Genomic DNA, 18210 nt, shown 5'->3' with positions numbered 1-18210 from the left:
GAGCCATAGATAATTAGTTCCAGGCCTTGAAATCTAATGTAAATTGCCTTGCTGGATTCAAACTTGCTTGGAACTGGTGGCTCCTTTATTCTCTCAGTTTCCCCCTTTTGGAATGAAAATGTCTATTGTATCCCTATCCCACCACTGTATTTTGGAAACAGATCATTTCTTTTCTAAGTTCATAGTTCCACAGGTAGAGGAGAATTTTGCCCCAGGGTGCATCATACCCAGAGGGCCACCCATATCTAATGTAGATGATTTAGATGATGAAATGTGGGACTTTTCAGCTGATGATGTTTAGATGAGACTTTAGACTTAGAGTTAATGCAATAATGGATTGAGATTTCTGGGGATGTGGGGAAAGGCTGAATGTGTTTTGCATGTGGCATAAATGTTAATTTTTGAGAGCCAGAGGATAAACTACAGTTGGTTGGATGGTGATACCAAAAAAGATTTGTCCAAGTCGTAAACTCAGGTATCTGTGAATGTGAGCTTATTTGGAAACAGGATCTTTGCAGATGTAATTCATTCAAGGATCTCAAGGTGAGACCATTCTGGATCAACTGAGTAGGCCCTAATTGAATGACAAAAGTCCTTAAAAGAGAAAGAACAGAAGACATAAGGAAAATAGGTCATATAAAGACTGAGGGAGAGATTGCAGTAATACAAAGCCACAAACCAGGGAGCTCCTGGGGCCACCAGAAGCTGAAGGCAAGGAAGGATTCTCCCTTAGAGGATTTGGAGGGAGCATAGCCTTTCTGATATCTTGACTGTGGCCTCCAGAACTGTTAGAAATAAAATTCTTGCTTTAAGCCATGAAGTTTCTGGGTAATTTGTTATGGCAGCCACAGGAAAGTAATATCGCAATGAAGATACTATCAAATCATTTTGCAGATAGGGTGACTAAAGTTTAGAAAACTTAAGTGAGTTCAGTTCATAGAAAAAGCATGAAATAGTTGATCTTTGCAATTGCTGCTTCAGGGTAGAATGAAAAGACACTGGAATGGGCATTAGATTAGGGTTCTAGCTCTGGCTTTAGCTGTGTGACTGGGCAGATCACAAATTCTCTGGGCATTAGTTGCTAGTTCTGTAAAACTGAGAGTAGAGGTAGTGAGTACAGGTTAAGTATAGTTTAAAACTGGCTGATCAACTGAATCGTATTGGAGACTTACAACTATAGATTCTCAGCCCTCATCACACTGCCCCTACTCCCAACCTGCTAAATGCGACCTGAGAAATCAGCTCTGAAATCTATCTATTTTTAAAAAGCTGCAAGGTAATTCAAGATTAACCAAGTTTGGGAATCACAGAGCTAGATGATTACTGAATCCCTGCTAGTGCTAAATTTTATATTTGGGATTAGAGACATATTATCATAATTTTCAGCACTTAAATATTTGCATGGATTGAGCTGTGTATACGTATGAACACAAGGAGGCTGAATGTGAAAGCAGGTATCTGGAATCTATTTATTCCAGGTTCCAGGGGCATGGAATTTGGGCCTAAAGTAACCCTCAATATCCTTTGTTCTGCATAAGCAGTCACTGTCCCTAGGCTGACTCCCTCATGCCCCATCTCATCACGTTCTGGGAACAAAATGACTATGCAAAGTGTTTTCTCTCCACAAAGACAATGCACATATGTGACACAACACAGGCCAGGTGAAACAGGTATCGTTCAAAGTGTTTGAGTACAAACCAGTCCTAACATGGATTTGCCACATCTGAGAATAATATTCACAAAATCTTTTCCATCTTTTAGAAGTCACGGAGCTTAAAAAAAAAACATTATCTTTGTTTCTCAGCAAAGGATCTGTTTGACTAAATAAGTTAAAACAACAACAACAACAACTCATGCTTAGGTTATCTTCTTGGCTCTCAGATTAACCTTTTTCTTCCCTGAATTTAATCTCAAACAGACAATATTAGTATTGGATAAATTACATTTGTTTTAGAGCCTAAATTTAATCATTAAAATTAATTGATCCTGAGTAAGCCCAATCTTAGCAGAAGGAAAAACCACTATTAATCTTTGGTCATTAAATCAATACTGAAGGCAATGTATTACTCTAATGTTTACCACTAGCTTAATGCAGTGTGTTAACATGGCCTGTTAACACATAAAGCTTGAGTTACATGTCTGTCAGCTACCAGAATATCCTTATGGAGGAAGGATTTGTGAATTCTGCAGAATTAGTATGACTTAGAAAGATCAATGAAACACTGATGCCTTCCTATTCTGAGGAAGATCAAAGCAGGAGTAATTTTTTCTGTTCATTTCAAACCACCCAACTTCCCAGGGCTGGGCTAGTCAACCATAGCCGACATAGCCATGGGATAGTACGAGGTTGATGGGAGGGGGTCACATGGTCCCAGACAGTTTTCTAGTTCCTACAACTCCAGTCTCTTTGAAAAGCTGGAGTTAAATGGGCACAGAATATCTCAATCAAGTGGCTGGGACTCTTCCCACGATTCTGTTTTAAGTCCTGCAAAAAGGGCATTCTCTGGGAACTTCCATCCTGAAATTTTTAGGAGGAAATTGGCTTACTCACTAAATTTCATAGTCTTTTAAGTAATTTAAGGCCAAAAGCCTATATATGATTAGATTATTACACATTCTTTAAAGCTAAATGGCCCACCATTCTCGCAATTATTTCTTTTTAAACTCTCAGACTAGTCTGACAGAGGCAGCAAGAAAATAGTGTTGTCTTTATGTAAAGTCAAGTATGAACAGTACCAAAGCATTTCTTATCTCTCTCATTAGGCTGTGAGCTCCTTAACGACAAGGTTTATGTTTGTTTTATCTTGATGTTCTCAGCACTTACGCCAGGGCTCAACATGGAATAGATGCTCTATGAATGCTTTTATTTTTTATCTTTTTTTTTGAGACAGGGTGTTACTCTGTCATCCAGGCTGGAATGAAGTGGCACAATCATGGCTCACTGCAGCGTTGACCTTGGGGGCTCAAGCAGTCCTCTCACCTTAGCCTCCTGAGGAGCTGGGACACATGCACGAACCACCACTCCTGGCTAATGTTTAAAATTTTTTCTTTTGTAGAGATAAGGGTCTCCCTATGTTGCCCAGGCTGGTCTCAAACTCCTTGGCTCAAGTGATCCTCCTGCCTTAGCCACTCAAAGTGCTGGGATTACAGGCATGAGCCACCACACCAGGCCCTAAGAATGCTTTTAGAATAAATAAATGAGTGAATAATTATAATAATAATGAAAGGTTTTAGAAGGCCCAAGTACATACAAAGACAGTAATTATTCCATGAAGAATTTTAAACTTGGCTTTTCTTGTCGTTGTAGCTGTTACTGCTTCCTAACCACCCTCTGCTAACATTAATTTCAAAATTTTCAAACATACAGATAGTTGAAAGAATTTAACAGTGAACATCCATACACTCACCACGAAATCTACAATTTACATTTTACTATATTTGTTTTATCATATATATATTCATCAACTATTCTTTGACACATTTTGAAGTAAGTTGTACACAATTTCATCATGATACAGAGTTCAATACTTGCTTACAGTTCTACTTTTTATTTTGAGGTAAAATTTATATATGATGAAATGCACAAATCTTAGGTGTACAGTTTAGGTGTGTTCTGACAAATGCATACACTGATATAACCCAAACTCCTACTAAGGGAGAATATTTTCTTTTTATTTTTTTATTATACTTTAGGGTTTTAGGGTACATGTGCACAATGTGCAGGTTTGTTACACATGTATCCATGTGCCATGTTGATTTCCTGCACCCATCAACTCGTCATTTAGCATTAGGTGTATCTCCTAATGATGTCCCTCCCCCCTCCCCCAACCCCACAACAGTCCCGGGAGTGTGATGTTCCCCTTCCTGTGTCCATGAGTTCTCATTGTTCAATTCCCACCTATGAGTGACAACATGCAGTGTTTGGTTTTTTGTCCTTGTGATAGTTTACTGAGAATGATGTTTTCCAGTTTCATCCATGTCCCTACAAAGGACATGAACTCATCATTTTTTATGGCTGCATAGTATTCCATGGTGTATATGTGCCACATTTTCTTAATCCAGTCTATTGTTGTTGGATATTTGGGTTGGTTCCAACTCTTTGCTATTGTGAATAGTGCTGCAATAAACATACGTGTGCATGTGTCTTTACAGCAGCATGATATATAGTCCTTTGGGTATATACCCAGTAATGGGATGGCTGGGTCAAATGGTATTTCTAGTTCGAGATCCCTGAGGAATCGCCACACTGACTTCCACAATGGTTGAACTAGTTTACAGTCCCACCATCCGTGTCAAAGTGTTCCTATTTCTCCACATCCTCTCCAGCACCTGTTGTTTCCTGATTTTTTAATGATGGCCATTCTAACTGGTGTGAGATGGTATCGCACTGTGGTTTTGATTTGCATTTCTCTGATGGCCAGTGATGATGAGCATTTCTTCATGTGTTTTTTGGTTGCATAAATGTCTTCTTTTGAGAAGTGTCTGTTCATGTCCTTTGCCCACTTTTTGATGGGGTTGTTTGTTTTTTTCTTGTAAATTTGTTTGAGTTCATTGTAGATTCTGGATATTAGCCCTTTGTCAGATGAGTAGGTTGCAAAAATTTTCTCCCATTCTGTAGGTTGCCTGTTCACTCTGGTGGTAGTTTCTTTTGCTGTGCAGAAGCTCTTTAGTTTAATGAGATCCCATTTGTCGATTTTGGCTTTTGTTGCCATTGCTTTTGGTGTTTTAGACATGAAGTCCTTGCCCACGCCTATGTCCTGAATGGTATTGCCTAGGTTTTCTTGTAGGATTTTAATGGTTTTAGGTCTAACATATAAGTCTTTAATCCATCTTGAATTAATTTTTGTATAAGGTGTAAGGAAGGGATCCAGTTTCAGCTTTCTACATATAGCTAGCCAGTTTTCCCAGCACCATTTATTAAATAGGGAATCCTTTCCCCATTTCTTGTTTTTGTCAGGTTTGTCAAAGATCAGATAGTTGTAGATACACGGCATCATTTCTGAGGGCTCTGCTCTGTTCCATTGATCTATGTCTCTGTTGTGGTACCAGTACTATGCTGTTTTGGTTACTGTAGCCTTGTAGTATAGTTTAAACTCAGGTAGCGTGATGCCTCCAGCTTTGTTCTTTTGGCTTAGGATTGACTTGGCGATGCGGGCTCTTTTTTGGTTCCATATGAACTTTAAAGTAGTTTTTTCCAATTCTGTAAAGAAAGTCATTGGTAGCTTGATGGGGATGGCATTGAATCTATAAATTACCTTGGGCAGTATGGCCATTTTCACGATATTGATTCTTCCAACCCATGAGCATGGAATGTTCTTCCATTTGTTTGTATCCTCTTTTATTTCATTGAGCAGTGGTTTGTAGTTCTCCTTGAAGAAGTCCTTCATATCCCTTGTAAGTTGGATTCCTAGGTATTTGATTCTCCTTGAAGCAATTGTGAATGGGAGTTCACTCATGACTTGGCTCTCTGTTTGTCTGTTATTGGTGTACAAGAATGCTTGTGATTTTTGTACATTAATTTTGTATCCTGAGACTTTGCTGAAGTTGCTGATCAGCTTAAGGAGATTTTGGGCTGAGACAATGGGGTTTTCTAGATATACAATCATGTCATCTGCAAACAGGGACAATTTGACTTCCTCTTTTCCTAATTGAATACCCTTTATTTCCTTCTCCTGCCTGATTGCTCTGGCCAGAACTTCCAGCACTATGTTGAATAGGAGCGGTGAGAGAGGGCATCCCTGTCTTGTGCCAGTTTTCAGAGGGAATGCTTCCAGTTTTTGCCGATTCAGTATGATATTGGCTGTGGGTTTGTCGTAGATAGCTCTTATTATTTTCAGATACATCCCATCAATACCTAATTTATTGAGAGTTTTTAGCATGAAGGGTTGTTGAATTTTGTCAAAGGCCTTTTCTGCATCTATTGAGATAATCATGTGGTTTTTGTCTTTGGTTCTGTTTATATGCTGGATTACATTTACTGATTTGCGTATGTTGAACCAGCCTTGCATCCCAGGGATGAAGCCCACTTGATCATGGTGGATAAGCTTTTTGATGTGCTGCTGGATTCGGTTTGCCAGTATTTTATTGAGGATTTTTGCATCAATGTTCATCAAGGATATTGGTCTGAAATTCTCTTTTTTGGTTATGTCTCTGCCAGGTTTTGGTATCAGGACGATGCTGGCTTCGTAAAATGTGTTAGGGAGGATTCCCTCTTTTTCTATCGATTGGAATAGTTTCAGAAGGAATGGTACCAGTTCCTCCTTGTACCTCTGGTAGAATTCGGCTGTGAATCCATCAGGTCCTGGACTCTTTTTGGTTGGTAAGCTATTGATTATTGCCACAATTTCAGAACCTGTTATTGGTCTATTCAGAGATTCAACTTCTTCCTGGTTTAGTCTTGGGAGGGTGTATTTGTCGAGGAATTTATCCATTTCTTCTAGATTTTCTAGTTTATTTGCATAGAGGTGTTTGTAGTATTCTCTGATGGTAGATTGTATTTCTGTGGGATCGGTGGTGATATCCCCTTTTTCATTTTTTATTGCATCTATTTGATTCTTCTCTCTTTTCTTCTTTATTAGTCTTGCTAGTGGTCTATCAATTTTGTTGATCTTTTCAAAAAACCAGCTCCTGGATTCATTAATTTTTTGAAGGGTTTTTTGTGTCTCTATTTCCTTCAGTTCTGCTCTGATTTTAGTTATTTCTAGCCTTCTGCTAGCTTTTTAATGTGTTTGCTCTTGCTTTTCTAGTTCTTTTAATTGTGATGTTAGGGTGTCAATTTTGGATCTTTCCTGCTTTCTCTTGTGGGCATTTAGTGCTATAAATTTCCCTCTACACACTGCTTTGAACGTGTCCCAGAGATTCTCGTATGTTGTGTCTTTGTTCTCGTTGGTTTAAAGAACAGCTTTATTTCTGCCTTCATTTCATTATGTACCCAATAGTCATTCAGGAGCAGGTTGTTCAGTTTCCATGTAGTTGAGCAGTTTTGAGTGAGTTTCTTAATCCTGAGTTCTAGTTTGATTGCACTGTGGTCTGAGAGACAGTTTGTTATAATTTCTGTTCTTTTACATTTCCTGAGGAGAGCTTTACTTCCAACTATGTGGTCAATTTTGGAATAGGTGTGGTGTGGTGCTGAAAAAAATGTATATTCTGTTGACTTGGGGTGGAGAGTTCTGTAGATGTCTATTAGGTCCACTTTATGTAGAGCTGAGTTCAATTCCTGGATATCCTTGTTAACTTTCTGTCTCGTTGATCTGTCTAATGTTGACAGTGGGGTGTTAAAATCGCCCATTATTATTGTGTGGGAGTTTAAGTCCCTTTGTAGGTCACTCAGGACTTGCTTTATGAATCTGGGTGCTCCTGTGTTGGGTGCATATATATTTAGGATAGTTAGCTCTTCTTGTTGAATTGATCCCTTTACCATTATGTAATGGCCTTCTTTGTCTATTTTGAACTTTGTTGGTTTAAAGTCTATTTTATCAGAGACTACGATTGCAACCCTTGCCTTTTTTTGTTTTCCAGTTGCTTGATAGATCTTCCTCCATCCCTTTATTTTGAGTCTATGTGTGTCTCTGCACGTGAGATGGGTTTCCTGAATACAGCACACTGATGGGTCCTGACTCCTTATCCAGTTTGCCAGTCTGTGTCTTTTGATTGGAGCATTTAGCCCATTTACATTTAACGTGAATATTGTTATGTGTGAATCTGATCCTGTCATTATGATGTTAGTTGGTTATTTTGCTCATTAGTTGCTATAGTTTCTTCCTAGCCTCGATGGTCTTTACAATTTGGCGTGTTTTTGCAGTGGCTGGTACCAGTTGTTCCTTTCCATGTTTAGTGCTTCCTTCAGGAGCTCTTTTAGGGCAGGCCTGGTGGTGACAAAATCACTCAGCATGTGCTTGTCTGTAAAGTATTTTATTTCTCCTTCACTTATGAAGCTTAGTTTGGTGGGATAGGAAATTCTGGGTTGAAAATTCTTTTCTTTAAGAATGTTGAATATCGGCCCCCACTCTCTTCTGGCTTGTAGAGTTTCTGCTGAGAGATCAGCTGTTAGTCTGATGGGCTTCCCTTTGTGGGTAACCCGACATTTCTCTCTGGCTGCCCTTAACATTTTTTCCTTCATTTCAACTTTGGTGAATCTGACAATTATGTGTCTTGTTGTTGCTCTTCTCGAGGAGTATCTTTGTGGCGTTCTCTGTATTTCCTGAATCTGAATGCTGGCCTGCCTTGCTAGATTGGGGAAGTTCTCCTGGATAATATCTTGCAGAGTGTTTTCCAACTTGGTTCCATTCTCCCCATCATTTTCAGGTACACCAATCAGACGTAGGTTTGGTCTTTTCACATAGTCCCAAATTTCTTGGAGGCTTTGTTCATTTCTTTTTATTCTTTTTTCTCTAAACTTCCCTTCTCTCTTCATTTTATTCATTTCATCTTCCATCAGCGATACCCTTTCTTCCAGTTGATCGCATCTGCTACTGAGGCTTCTGCAATCTTCGCGTAGTTCTCGAAACTTGGCTTTCAGCTCCATCAGCTCCTTTAAGCCCTTCTCTCCATTGGTTATTCTAGTTATCCATTCTTCTGATTTTTTTTCAAAGTTTTTAACTTCTTTGCTATTGTTTTGAATTTCCTCCCGTAGCTCAGAGTAGTTTGATCGTCTGAAGCCTTCTTCTCTCAACTTGTCAAAGTCATCCTCCATCCAGCTTTGTTCCGTTGCTGGTGAGGAACTGCGTTCCTTTGGAGGAGGAGAGGTGCTCTGTTTTTTAGTTTCCAGTTTTTTTGCTCTGTTTTTCCCCCATCTTTGTGGTTTTATCCACTTTTTGTCTTTGATGATGGTGATGTACAGATGGGTTTTTGGTGTGGATGTCCTTTCTGTTTGTTAGTTTTCCTTCTACCAGACAGGACCCTCAGCTGCAGGTCTGTTGGAGTTTACTAGAGGTCCACTCCAGACCCTGTTTGGCTGGGTGTCAGCAGCGGTGGCTGCAGAACAGCGGATTTTCGTGAGACCACAAATTCAGCTGTCTGATAGTTCCTCTGAAAGTTTTGTCTCAGAGGAGTACCCAGCTGAATGAGGTGTCAGTCTGTCCCTACTGGGGGGGTGCCTCCCAGTTAGGCTGCTCAGGGGTAAGGGACCCACTTTAGGAGGCAGTCTGTCCGTTCTCAGATCTCCAGCTGCATGCTGGGAGAACCACTACTCTCTTCAAAGCTGTCAGTCAGACAGGGACATTTAAGTCTGTGGAGGTTCTTGCTGAGTTTTTGTTTGTCTGTGCCCTGCCCCCAGAGGTGGAGCCTACAGAGGCAGGCAGGCCTCCTTGAGCTGTGGTGGGCTCCACCCAGTTCGAGCTTCCTGGCTGCTTTGTTTACCTAAGCAAGCCTGGGCAATGGCGGGCGCCCCTCCCCCAGCCTTGCTGCCGCCTTGCAGCTTGATCTCAGACTGCCGTGCTAGCAATCAGCGAAACTCCGTGGACATAGGACCCTCCGAGCCAGGTGCGGGACACAATCTCCTAGTGTGCCGTTTTCCAGGCCCGTTGGAAAAGCGCAGTATTAGGATGGGACTGACCCGATATTCCAGGTGCTGTCTGTTTCCCCTTTCTTTGACTAGGAAAGGGAACTCCCTGACCCCTTGCGCTTCCCGAGTGAGGCAATGCCTCGCCCTGCTTCGGCTCGCGCACAGTGCGCTTCACCGACTGTCCTGCACCCACTGTTAGGCACTCCCTAGTGAGATGAAACCGGTACCTCAAGCAGAAATGCAGAAATCACCCGTCTTCTGTGTCGCTGGGGCTGGGAGCTGGAGACCGGAGCTGTTCCTATTCGGCCATCTTGGCTCCACCCCTCAAGGTAGAATATTTTCATCACCCAGTACCACCTCTCAGAGGCAATCACTGCTTTGATTTTTTTCCCGCCTAGATTAGTTTTGTTTGATCTATTAATTATAGATTGTCACCTGTAAAATTTCACATAAACAAGAGCATACAGTATGTTCTCTTTTGCATATTTCTTTCATTCAGTATGTTTTAGAAATGCGTCCATGTTGTTGTGTGTATCAGTAGTTATTTCTTTTTATTGAAGAATAGTATTCAATTGTATGTATATACTACAATTTGTTTATCCATTCTCGTATTCATGAATTCTTAGGATCTTTCATCTTCTTTAAATTACTAATGCAGTTGCTATGAACATTCTTTTACAAGTCTTTTTGTGGACATACGCTTTCATCTTGGATAAACAACTATGATTGCATTTGCTGGGTTATAAGGTAAGTACCTGTTTACTTTCACAGGAAACTGCCAAACCATTTTCCATAGTAGTTATACCATTTTATATGCCTACCAACAATGTATGAGAGCTCTAACTGGGTTGCTATAATTAGCCAATTTTTTACTGAATAATTTTGCTGCAGCTAGTGTCACCCTAGCATGCCATGCTGGATTTTTTGCTTTGAAAGTGTAGCAGTGCGGCCAGGCACAGTGGCTCACACTGGTAATCCCAGCACTTTGGGAAGCTGAGGCAGACAGATAGCTTGAACCCAAGAGTTCAAGACCAGTCTGGGCAACATGGAGAAACCCTGTCTCTACAAAAAAATACAAAAATTAGCCAGTTGTGGTGGTACACAGCTGTAGTCCCAGCTACTCAGGAGGCTGAGGTGGGAGGATGACTTGAGCCCAGAAGGTCAAGGCTGCAGTGAGCTGTGATCACGCCACTGTACTAAAACTTGGGTGACATAGTGAGACTCTGTTGAAAGAAAGAAAAGAGAGAAAGAGACAGAGAGAGAGAGAGAAAGAGAGAGAGAAAGGAAAAGAGAAAGAAAATGTAGCAGTGATTGAGCTCCCTCTTCATGTTTATATATAATAAGATTTATATACGATAATAAGCAGTCACTAGTGAATTTAATTATATATTATAGAAATGTAGCTATATGAAGGGAAATTGAACTATGTGTATATCTAAGGGGAATGCTATGGTCCATGGAGACTGTTGGATTTCCAGCGATATCACAGGGTGAGGTGAGGTTGATGAGGGCATTAAGAAAATAACGTAACCTACTTCTAAAAATCCATTCTTTGTATCCAGCCTGTAGGATAACAGAAGTTGTATCCAGTTTTGATTGTGCGAGGCAACAATTACGAGCAGAGTGTCATTAGTAAAACCTCTGTGAAGTTGTAAGAAACTGATTTAAAATATGTCACCACACAGATCAAGTTCAAAGATTCCCTTTTCCTGCCCCATGGCCAATAATCTAGACAGGATTTCAAACACCCTGAAAGTGTAATGGAAAAGAATATCATATAAAATACAGGCTCCAGAAGACTCTGGCAAGGGGAGTAGGGGAGTAAAAATGAGCCATCCAGATCATTTGATAAGAGAACAGAGAAGATTTTGGCAATTTCCTTGTAATAGCCGCAATTCTTGGTAACTTAATCCTTGAAGGGATGGTATGGGGAAGATATTCCCACATGCAAGAGGGGATTCCAACAGAATTCCTATTAAACAGACTATCCACCAAAACCGAGGTCTTATTTTCTATCTGGTGATAATCTACAGAATTTCTTTTCTCTAAACCATTGATTTAGAAATATGAAAGTTACTAAATTTACCCAGGTTAGAACAACTCTAATTCTGGTTACTCTGCATGTGTCTGTTGCATGACATCTGTGATATCATGAACTCCCTCTGTCTGTTCTTCAGAGACATAGAAAGATGAATAAAGAGTTTATGTTGACAAGGACTATAAACTAAGCAGTTCCAAACATACTCCTGCAGGCTCCCAGAATACAAAGAAAAAAGTAATCACTCCAAATGACCCCCAACTATTTAGAATTTCATACCATCAATTCAGATGAACCAAAATTGCTACCACCTGTAAAGATTCAAAGAAATACAGAAATCACTAAGAAGAAGGAAAAAAAGTGGCAGATGTGCTTGGAGGGAGGCGGAACAAGTAGAAGAACATGCTTGGAGCACCCCCTCCAGGAACTCGTGATCATATCAGAGACTGAGAAGTCTGGCCAGATTGGAAAGTACTAAAACAACATGCCTTATCTATTCTCATAATTTTAAAGAAAAGTTTGTTTAAAAAGTAGAGATCTTTTAGAATAATAGAGTTGAAGGCTGGAAGGAGTTTGGGTTTGTCTATTTACAAAATCACAGACTTTTAGCTTTGGAAGAGACCTTGGGAATCACTTAGTATAATTTGCTACAATATAAAACACCGCTTGTAAATGTGAATCTGTTTTCTGCTGGCATGCCTCTAGTTATAGGAAATATAGCCTGTTCCAATTTTTGAGAACTCCAGCTATTGTCAAGTTTTTTCTCTTATATTGAGGCTGCTTTCCTTTAACTTCCAATCACAGGTCCTAGTTAGCAACACAAAAGTAAGTATACATATATAGTTCTCGACAAGTTATATTTTCATATATTTGAAGGTGGATATTATAAATCTACCAATCTTCTCTTTCTTTAGGCTAAAATATCCCGAGTTCTTTTAACAAGGTTTCTCAACCTCTTGCCAGCCTGGTTAACGTTTTCTTCTAATATACTTTAGCAGCGTCCTCCTTCAAATGCGGTGCTCGAAATGAAACACAATGCCTTAGGTATGGGCTTATTATCATAGCTAACTGCCTCCAATTACAGCCGATGAAAGAGATGCCCAGGAAGGTTAGATTACTTGCTCACATTTACACAGGCAGGTAGTGGCAAAAAAGGAAATAGGACATAGACCTCCTGATTTCAGTTAGTATTCTTTCCCTATATCTCACTGAAAATAACCTATCAGTTAGAGAAAATCTGAATTTGTCTTTTTCAATATGGACAATAGAGGTTTTGTGATGAAAAAAGGAATTAATGAAAAATAATGAGTCTTAGGATCAAGAACTTCCTTCGCCTAGGCCAGCTTAATTCCTTTCCTTGGGTCTCCACTCCTGCCCACAAAGGAAAACAAGATGTATCTCAGGTAACCTCTCTGTGTAAAGAAGGTCTTGAAGGATCTAGCAGCAGAGGATCAAAGCATATGAGTGGCTTCTGGTCTTTGTTTAAGAGGCCCAGTACTATAGTCCAGACAGGTTCCCTGTGCCTCCCAGCTGAAGTCTCAAACTTATTGAGGCAATAGTATCCCCGACATTAAAGACAGCTTACAAATAATAAAGACATTCCGTCTACAGCCATACCAACCCTGAATGCACCCAATCTCATCTAATCTTGGAAGAAATTCAAAGCATTAAATATTGGGCTGAGTTGTGGTGGGGTGGGGAAGCCTTGGCTTATAAGCTATACTCACCTTTTAATCAGAATTTTGAATATAAAATGTATAGAGCAAAGATGCAGAATGAAGCAATGTATATTACCTCTGGGGCAATAGAAGTTCAAGAGCACTGAGCAAAACAGCATTCTGGTTTCATACTGGCTGAGATGTGGCTTAGGTGCTTTCATTGTCTATCTTTCCACCTCCTACAAGTTTTGCATTCATCCTTCAAAATACATATGGAATTAATTCAATATATACTTACTGCAAATCAACAAGACAAAAGGCATTGAGAATTCAAATTCACAAAAAAATAGAATAAGACCTGCCTTAAAGAAATTCAGCAACTAACAATAAGACAAACATGCAGACAATAAACAAGCCACACTGATATTAGAGAAAATGGATGAACAGAATATAGCCATAACTAACACTGAAGATTTTCCTCTGAAAGCACGATCCAAAGTTGGGGGGGGACGATTTAGAATTAGAACTAATTTTTGATATCAGATTGGAAATGCCATGAAAGTCTCACAATACAAGAGATTCAGGAATTCCTTTCTTGTCAATGGACTAAACTTGCCCTATGAAATTAACTGGCTCCCAGAGTGAGCTGCTCTGGATAACAGCCTGCCAGAGTAGGTTAACAATAGGATACCAGCCAGTGTCAGACCTGGTCTGCATGTTTCTGTATGGTCAGCTGTGCAGTACTTTGACAATGATGTACCTGAACTTTCCATGACTAAAGACAGGTTGCTGTGATGAGACTATGCTCCATGGCCAAAAGTGATATTCAATCCTTGTTTGTTTGAGAGTGGGGCACTGCTATGTTTGCAGCAGAATATGAAAAGAACAACTGAGAAAGGGTTGGGGCAAGCCACATTGTTCTTCCCCTCCTGCCACTGTGTAGACTAGTAAGCAGGAAACTATTATGCTGGACACAAGCCAGTCTTATCCCCAAAGCAATGGATTTTACAAGGCAAATAACAAATAGAAACTAAACCTATGAATTCTGAATCCACTGAGAAATCCAAAAGAGAAATATCAATTGTCAATTCTTTCCCAAAGAGGTTGGAAGGAGAGGTTGAATAAAGCAATTTTATAAAATGCAATCCAAAAGCCCTCATTGTTTACTGCATGGTAAATCATAATGGCAGGAGTGGTCTTATCCTGTTACTCTGGAAAATGAGCTAGAAGATGATAAAGTCACAGCCACAGCCACTAAATAAAGTAAATAAATACTTTATCCACACAGCAGAGTATCCAGACAATGCACAGTCTCCCTGTTCTCAGCCACTCCTGCAAAGGGAAATTGTCTCTTTCAGCTTCTGCTACAGGCACTATAGTAAAGCATGCTGACAGCCAGCCAGCCAGCCAGGCAGAATGCTACGAAGATTCTGAATGGAGTTTGCTTAGAATACCACAGAGTTGGTGGATGTTTCAATGGCATAAGATATTTTACTTCCTTTTTCTGAATTAAGGAATGGGCCTACACCTAAGTGTATAAAAAAGGATAATGAACAAATACAGAGCAGATGTCATATACTGTATGCTCAACTAAACCATGTTGATCTTTCCTGCCTGTAGAGCTGAAGACTGTCATTCCATCCATTGAATAAGAACAATGTTAAAGACATTAGTGGGACCCAGAGTCTCGTTTCTATACCCAACATTGACACTATTCCCAACTTTCTTCTCTTACTATAAACATATACCTTGAGGCCAGGTGCAATGGCTCATGCCTGTAATCTCAGCACTTTGGGAGGCCAAGGCGGGCAGATCACCTCAGGTCAGGAGTTTGAGACTAGCCTGGCCAGCATGGTGAAACCCCGTCTCTATAAAAACACAAAAAATTAGCCAGGCATGATGGCAGGTGCCTGTAATCCCAGCTACTCGGGAGGCTGAGGCAGAAGAATCACTTGAACCTGGGAGGCGGAGGTTGCAGTGAGCTGAGATCATGCCATTGCACTCCAGCCTAGGTGACAAGAGCGAAATTCTGTCTCAAACAAAAACAAAAACACCAACAACATATACCTTGATATGGTTTGGCTCTATGTCCCCCCCAAGATCTCACTTTGAATTGTAATAATCCCCACATGTCAAGGGTGGGGCCAGGTGGAGGTAATTGAATCATGGGGGCGGTTTTCCCCACGCTGTTCTCATGATAATGAGTGAGTCTCACGAGATCTGATGGTTTTATAAGCATCTGGCATTTCCCCTGCTGCCTCTCATTCTCTCTCCTGCTGCCTTGTGAAGAGGTGCTTTCCTCTATGATCATAAATTTCCTGAGGCCTCCTCAGCCATGCTGAACTGTGAGTCAATTAAACCTCTTTTCTTTATAAATTACCTAGTCTCAAGTATGTCCTCATAGCAGCATGAGAATGTACTAATACAGTACATTGGTACCACAGAGAGTGAGGTAGCTGCTATAAAGATACCTGAAAATGTGGAAGCGACTTTGGAACTAGGTAAGAAGCAGAGGTTGGAATGGTTTGGAGGGCTTAGAAGAAGACAGGAAGTGGCCGGGCGCGGTGGCTCACGCTTGTAATCCCAGCACTTTGGGAGGCCGAGGAGGGCGAATCACGAGGTCAGGAGATCGAGACCACAGTGAAACCCCATTTCTACTAAAAATATAAAAAATTAGCCGGGCGTGGTAGCGGGCGCCTGTAGTCCCAGCTACTCGGAGAGGCTGAGGCAGGAGAATGGCGTGAACCTGGGAGGCGGAGCTTGCAGTGAGCCGAGATTGCACCACTGCACTCCAGCCTGGGCGACAGAGCGAGACTCCATCTCAAAAAAAAAAAAAAAAGAAGAAGACAGGAAGATGTGGAACGTTTGGAACTTCCTAGAGACTTCCTGAATGGTTTTGACCAAAATGCTGATATTGATATGGACAATGAAGTCCAGGCTGAGATGGTCTCAGATGGAGATGTGGAACTTCTTGGGAACTGGAGCAAAGGTGAACTCTTAACTATTCTTTAGCAAAGAGTCTGGCAGCATTTTGCCAATGCCCTAGAGATCTGTGGAACTTTGAACTTGAGAGAGATAATTTAGGGTATCTGGCAGAAGACATTTCTAAGAAATTTCACTTGGGTCATCTCAACAAATAAAAATCTCATATGCAACAAGACAAAATGACTCAATGAAATCAGTCATTCTACTTCTAGGTATACTTCTAGGTAAAACTCCCCAAGAAACACTCATATATATGCACAAGGAAACAAACATAAGTATGTTCCATGAAGTACTATTTGTGACAGCAACAAAAATGGGAACATCTTGAATGTTTATTAGTAGAAGAAAAGATAATAAAATGTGACATATTAATATAATGGAAGACTATACAACACATAAAAGGTTTGGGTTTTTTTGTTTTGTTTTGTTTTGTTTTTTGAGACAGAGTCTCACTCTGTTGTCCAGGCTAGCGTGCAGTGGCATGATCTTGGCTCACTGCAAGCTCTGCCTCCCAGGTTCAAGCAATTCTCATGCCTCAGCCTCCCGAGTAGCTGGGACTACAGGCCTGCACCACCACACCCAGCTAATTTTTGTATTTTTAGTAGAGACAGGGTTTTGTTATATTGGGCAGGCTGGTCTCAAACTCCTGGCCTCAAGTGATCCACCCACCTCTGCCTCCCAAAGTGTTGGGATTACAGGTGTGAGCCACTGTCCCCAGCTCAACATATAAAAGGAGAAAATGAAATGTCATTATTGGCATGGAGAAATATTGAAAATAATAAAAAAATGTTGCAGAATGATACATAGTATGACACATGTACATAAGTTGGAAAATATACAAAGCAACACTACCTGTCGCTTGGAAATACTAATTGATATCGTTTGAATGTGTATCCCCTTGTAATCTCATATTGAAATGTGATATCCAATGTAGGAGGTAAAGCCTGGTAGGAGGTGTTTGGATCATGGGGGCGGATCCCTCATGAATGACTAGGGGCTGTCCTTGAGGATAACGAGTGAGTTCTCACTCAGAGTTCATGCGAAATCTGGTTGTTTAAAGGAGTGTGGCACCTCCCCACCTCTATCTCTTGCTCCCATTCTTGCCATGTGACATGCTGGCTCCCCTTCGCCTTCCACCATGGTTGTATGCTTCCTGAGGCCCTCATCAGAAGCAGATGCCAGCACTGTGCTTTGTGTACAGCCTACAGAACAATGAACCAATTAAACCTCTTTTCTTTATAAATTATCCAGCCTCAGGCATTTCTTTACAGCAATCCAAGAATGTACTAACATACTCATATAGGGCTTAAAAGCATTTGAAAAACCCCAGAAAGATAAATACCAAATTCACAGAGGAAATGGGCTTGCCTAGGCCTGGGGATCAAACAGGATGTTATATATATTACAATGTGTTCCTTCTTTTATTTCTTCTCCTTTAACTATGTTTCTTTTATATTTATTCTTACTAACTCTATAGATTTCTAAATAAAAATAAAGATGAGACAAATAAAAATGTTAATTTTCAAGTCTGGACAGTGGGAATACAGTATTTGTTATTATATTTAAATTTCTGCAAAAAAAAATAGTTCTTAAAGGGGCCAGTCACTTGACTGTATTTAAAGTATGGAGAAACACATATATTGGGTGTAAAGAATTCTGAACAGAAGTAAAAACTTAGCACTGTTTAACATTTCCTCTGAAAAGGCAGAGAGTTCATGGCTATCTGAATGAATGCTTGCTATTTTAGGTATGAGCCAGCCATTCAGCTATACTTGTTCTAGGCAAGGTCACTGGAGACAGCAGGTAAAACAAGATAACAATTAAGATCTCTGGCCAGGCACAGTGGCTCACACCTATCATTCCAGCACTTTGGGAGGCTGAGGTGGGCAGATTGCTCAAACCCAGCAGTTCAAGACCAGCCTGGGGAACATAGGGAGACCCTCTCTTAAAAAAAAAGCAACCTTTGACATCAGAAGATCTGGGTTCAACTCCTGGTTCAGACACTTAGTGTGACTTTGACTAAGCTG

General features: G+C 40.5%; 1 protein-coding gene across 7 annotated transcripts in view; it reads right to left on the bottom strand.

Annotated features, from left to right (window-relative positions):
• EXOC6B (exocyst complex component 6B) overlaps window positions 1-18210 on the bottom strand; it is a 676922-nt gene that overhangs the window by 76160 nt on the left and 582552 nt on the right. The gene's annotated exons all lie outside the window — the stretch shown is intronic.

This window comes from Symphalangus syndactylus, chromosome 14 (assembly GCF_028878055.3).
Source record: "Symphalangus syndactylus isolate Jambi chromosome 14, NHGRI_mSymSyn1-v2.1_pri, whole genome shotgun sequence".
Classification (NCBI taxonomy): Eukaryota; Metazoa; Chordata; class Mammalia; order Primates; family Hylobatidae; genus Symphalangus; species Symphalangus syndactylus.
The sequence above is the reverse complement of the archived record's forward strand: the minus strand, read 5'-3'. Positions and strand labels throughout refer to the sequence as shown.